This window comes from Hyaena hyaena, unplaced genomic scaffold (genome assembly GCF_003009895.1).
Source record: "Hyaena hyaena isolate Hyena2069 unplaced genomic scaffold, ASM300989v1 scaffold_569, whole genome shotgun sequence".
NCBI classification, from domain to species: Eukaryota; Metazoa; Chordata; class Mammalia; order Carnivora; family Hyaenidae; genus Hyaena; species Hyaena hyaena.
The window spans coordinates 53,208-58,972 of NW_024081202.1; the positions used below are offsets into that span (position 1 = coordinate 53,208).

Genomic DNA, 5,765 nt, shown 5'->3' on the forward strand with positions numbered 1-5,765 from the left:
AACTCTTCCAAATATAGAAGAGTAGGGAACTCATCCAAACTCATTTTATGAGGTCAGTGATGATGATACCAAAATCAGACAAGGATACCACAAGAAATGAAAACTACAGGCCAATATTCCTTACAAACAGAGATGCAAAACTCAACAAAATATCAGTAAAATGAATTAAACTGTTTATTTAAATGGTAATACACTGTGACCAAGTAAAATTTATTCCAGGGAGCAAGGATGACTTGCCATCTGCAAATCAATTAATGTGATACACCACATTAGCAAAACATAGGATAAAAACTATATGGTCATCTCTTTCTTTTTCCAGCTAGAACCATGGAGGGTGCTAAGGTGAAGAAATAGAAGATTCCTGTTGTGCCCAAAACCTTAAGAAAAAAGGAAGGAATTTCACAGAGTTGAGGATTAAATGTCTGAGAAACAAGTATGCCCAAAAGATACTTCAAAAGGAAAGGAATAAGCTTTTATGTGAAAAAGCTAAGCATCACCAGAGGGAACATAGGTAGATGTCCTGAACAGAGATTCAAACCAGTAGGATGGCAAGAAAAACTGGCAATCTCTGTGTACTTGGGGAACCCAAATTTGTATTTGTCATCAGGATCTTAGAGCTATCAATAGTGTGAGTCCAAAGGTTCAAAAGGTGTTATAGCTTGCTGGGAACCGCACTGGCTACACTGGATGACAGTCACAGTGAGGAAATGGTAGCGTTTGCACAGCTCCTGCCATGAGAAACAAAAACTGGTAGGTATCTCCTTCTGCTACTACTGGCTCCTGTTGGAAATGAGCCTGCTGGTATTGACCAGGCCTCACAATATTCCAGATCACATCGATATTCCCCACACAGATTGCTCATAAGGAAAGGCATGTCCCTGCTTTTCCAAAGAGGTTTCAGATGAAAACATTGTGGATGATTGTTAAAAGGCTCTTCCTAAGGGCATTGCAGATCCAAGACTTACACAGTAAAGGGGACTTGAGTCTGGCCCTGAGACAAAGAGCCTAATTTAGAGTTAAGGGCAGATATCCACCCCCACCCAATTGTTTCTGCTTGGAGCACTGGCTGCCCCCCCTTCCCCCACCCAAGGCATTTGTTATCAAGTATTTGGAGTGACTTATTTTGGCCTTGAATATGCTGATTGCTCCCTGAGGAGGAACCTATTGAGAAACTTCTTTGTGATTATGGGAGCAAAGGTGTCTCCTGAAAGACCTGTTTGACCCCTGCTCACAGAGAAGTAACTTCACCCATTTTATGCTAAAAACATTGTCTGGTATGCTAAAGATGCCTTCCTTCCCCGTAAGATAAAAGCATCTAAATCCCCTACCTAAATCAGTATTGATAAAGGTTATGCAGGAGTCTTCTACAAATCTATGTCCCAGCAAATTCTTACCTATCAAAGAAGTTTGTCATCAGAGATCATTGTCTAAGGCAAATGCCACTTCTGTGCAGTCCCCCAAACACTTAACTATAAAATGAAGTTGAGCCACAGTCAGAGCAGAGAGGCCTGCCTGGTGACCAGAAAGACTCTCGGGCCTCTCTCACCCCTCCCTCACCGACACCGTCCATCCTTCAGGGACCCCTGGACCCGGCCGGAGCCGGGATCCGACAGTAGCTGCTTCACCTTCACCAGATTTTCAGTGTCACCTTTGTTAAGTTCAACAAGGCTTCGGTTAACATGCTAAGGATCGTGGAACCCTATAAAGCATTGGGGTTCCCAAACATGAAGTCAGTGAATGAACTGATTTAGAAGTATGGTTATGGCAAAATCAACAAGAAGCAAATTCCCCTGACAGATAACACATTGATTGCATGATCTGTTGGTAAATATGGCACCACCTGCACAGAGGATCTGATTCATGAGATCTGTACTGTTAAAAAAAAAAAAAAAAAAAAATTTCAAAAAAGCAAACAACTTCTTATGGCCCTTCAAATTATCTTCTCTATGTAGGGGAATGAAGAAAAAGACTACTCATTTTGTAGAAGGTAGAGATGCTGACAACAGGGAAGACCAGACAAGTTTATTAGAGGGATGACCTAAGGTATCCACCACGATTATTTTATAATCTGTTAATATGGTCAGTTAATAAACAACTACTATCAAGTTGCAATAAAAGACCTATAGGATCATCTCAATGCAAAAGTAAATTTGACAAAATTCAACATCCATTTATGATAAAAATTATCAACCAAGTAGGTATTTAGAGAGAACTTATATCAATATAACAGACATCATATATGACAGACCCTCAGCTTACATCATACTCCGAAGTGAAAAGCTGAGAAAGCTTTCCCTCTAAGATCAGGAATACATTTCTAACTTTAAATCCCAATACTGGAAAAAAGAAAGCTTGAGAATCAATCATGTATGCTTTTCTTTCAAGAAGTTGCAAAGAGAAAAATGAATCAAATCTAAAAATATAAAAGAAATAATAAAGTAATAAATCAATAAAATACAATGCAAACATTAAAAAATAGAAAAACCTAAACTTCTGAAAATATTAATGAAATTGACCCAAACAAGATAGAATAAGGAAAAAATATTAGAATGAATAGAACAAAATCAGAGATGACAAAAGGTAATATATTAGCATTTACATTGTTCTTAGCTGCATCAGAAAAGAGATTATAAAAAACTTTATAGTAGTAAATTAGAGTATTTGAGTGAATTACAAAAATTCTTCATATAAAACTGTAGCAAGATGAGAACACATAGAGAACCTGAATTTCTTGGTATCAAGTAAAGAAATTAAATCTGCCATTAAAAATGTTCTTACAAAGATGACCCTAGGTCTAGATGACTTCTTCAGTGAATTCACTGAAATATTAAAGATATAGATAATACTAATGTTACACAACACTAATAATAGAAAAAGAACATTCCCTGATATATTTTAAGAAATCAGGATAATGTTGATACTAAAACATAATGAAGACATTATAAGAAAGGAAAGGTATTATGAAATCTTTCTCAAGAACAGAGAGACAAAATCCTAAGTAATATATAAGCAAGTCCTATTCAGTAATAATGAAAAAAAAAAAAAAAAGTATGCCACTGGGACTTACTCCATGAATGAAAAGCTGGTTCAGCCATCAAATTACTAGGACTCATCGCATCAATAGAAAAATAAGAAAAAAAAAATCAAGTATTTTCATAAACACAGTAAAAGAACTTCATCAAAGTCACTACTCATGTTTTTTTTCTAAAAACTCTCCTACCAAACTAAAAATAAAATGGAATTTACCTTAAAGGATATCAACAAATTCTTGCATGAGAGGCAAAATAAAGAAATTGAAGCACAACAGATTGCATACTGCATGATTCCATTTACATCAATATAAAAGCAGGTAAAGACAATATGTGGTTTGAAGCAAAGAGATTGCTTTTCCAAGATGAGGACTTCTGACTTGTTGATAATATTAGGGTTATTGGATGGATGGATTTATGTTTATAAAAATTAAGCTGTACACTTATGATACATAGTTTCTCGTTTGCATATTATACTTCAATAATCAGGAGAGAAGAACAGGACAATGATGCTCATCATCATCACTTCTCTTCAGTATTTACTGGAAATCCCAGCCATGTAATAAGGGAAGAAGAAAAAATAGCATTAAGAGTTGAAAAAGAATAAAAATATTAATAGGTGACATAATTGTGCACTTAAAATATGTAAATAATGTTTAGAATAAATTTAGAACTACTAAGCAAATTAAGCAACTTCACTAGATACAAGACAAAGGCATAAATTGTACGTCTCATAGCCACAACAAAATTTAAATTTAAAAATGAAGTAGTTTACAATAGCATTCAAAGTCAAAATTTTTTATTATTAATGTTTATTAAATTGAGTGAGAGAGACAGAATGCCCGTGGGAGAGGTGCTGGGAGAGAGGGAGACACAGGATCCAAAGCAGGCTCTAGGCTCTGAGCTGTCAGCACAGAGCCTGATGCGGGACTCAAATCCACAAGCAGCAAGATCATGACCTGAGGCGAAGTCACACGCTTAACTGACTGAAGCATGCTGGCACCTCTCACAGTCAAATATTTAGAAGTAAATCTTGGGTGCCTAGGTGGCTCTGTTCGTTAACTGTCTGACTTCGGCTCAGGCCATGATCTCACCACTGTGGGCTTAAGCCCCGCGTCAGCCTCTATGCTGACAGCTCAGAGCCTGGAGCCTGCTTCAGATTCTGTGTCTCCCTGTCTAGGCCCCTCCACCATTCACACTCTATCTCTCTCTCAAAAATGAATACATGGTAAAATTAAAAATTAAAAAAAATCTACACTAATAAATGGGATTATTGAGAAATATTAAAGAAGATCTAAATAAATGTAGGAATATGTTATGGTTTTGGTTACATGACTCAATTATGTATGGACACCAATTCTCTCAAAATTTATCTATAGATATAATAAAACCCTGACTATACTGGTCTCCAATGATCTTCATCTCAGGATATTCATACTACTTTGTAATGGCCTCCCACATTACACGTGGGTTGGTTTGTGTAACCAACAGAATGTCATAGAAGTGACTGTAGGTCACTCCAGAGATTAGTTTATCAAAGACTCTATAGCCTCCATCTTGGTCACTTTCTCTCACCATTCTCTCTCTTGAATTGCTTGCTTTGAGGAAAGCAATTGACCATGCCTTGAGAGCACTCAAGTACCTCTGTAGAGAGAGGATCAGCTAACAGTGAGCCTTACCAAAAGTGGATAGTCCAGCCTCAGTCAAGCTTTCACGTGAATGCAGACCCAACTGACAGCTTGCCCACAACCTCATGAGTGGTTCTGTATTAGAACCAACAGATGCCTCAGCATTTCAGATAATATGTGTTGCTTTATGCTGTTAAATTTGGAGATGATTCATCTTTCAGAAGTAGATCAGTGGTATAAATCCCAATCTAAATCTTAGAAGTTTTAGTGGAAATCAGATGATCCTAAAATCAATAAGAAATGTAAAGGGCCAAGAATAACAAAAAAAAAGTCTTCAAAAGAACAAATCTTCAGTAATAACATTACCAAATATCAAGACTCATTATAAAACTCTATTAAGACATGTAGGATAGGCAAAAAGACAGATTTTCCAATTGAAGAGAGTGGAGAGTGCACAGATTTGTCTGTAATTACAGTCACCCAATTTATGGCAAAAATATTTCTGCAGTACAATGGGAAAAAGTGGTCTTGCCTACAAATGGTATTAGAAAAATTACATGTTCTTATGAAATAACTGTACCTAGATTTATCCACCATTCATTGAAGGGAGAAAGGAAGGAAAGAGGTAGAAAGAAAAGAAGGAAGGAAGGAAGGAAGGGAGGGAGGAAGGGAGGAAGGAAGGAAGGAAGGTCAACTTCCAATCTAAATGTAAAAGTTAAAACAGTAAGTATTTTAGAATAAAATATGAAACATCCTTATGAATGTGGAGTTGTAAATATTTTTTTTAATATTTTTTAACAAGGGACAAAAAAAGCTATTTGTAGACTGAAAATTAATTGAACCACATTAAGATCAAGTATTTTGCTCATTAAAAGACAACATATAGAATAAAAATACGTAGTGTGGTGATTGCCATTTGCATTACACAGACCCAAAGGACTTGAAAGCATCACATATAAAAATCTCCTACAAATCAACCCAACTAAAAATTTGTTCCAAAGACTTGATACCTCACAAAAGGGAATATCCTAGTGGTCAGAATGCAGGTGAAAAGGAACACTTTTTTTTTTCCATAAGGAAATAAAAACCACAATTCATTTATCATCCT

The 5,765-nt window shown here is 36.2% G+C and overlaps 1 pseudogene; it reads left to right on the forward strand.

The window, feature by feature from the left end:
• Nucleotides 1–327: 327 nt before the first annotated feature.
• Nucleotides 328–2,037, forward strand: LOC120248154 (annotated as a pseudogene).
• The last annotated feature ends 3,728 nt before the right edge of the window (nt 2,038–5,765 follow it).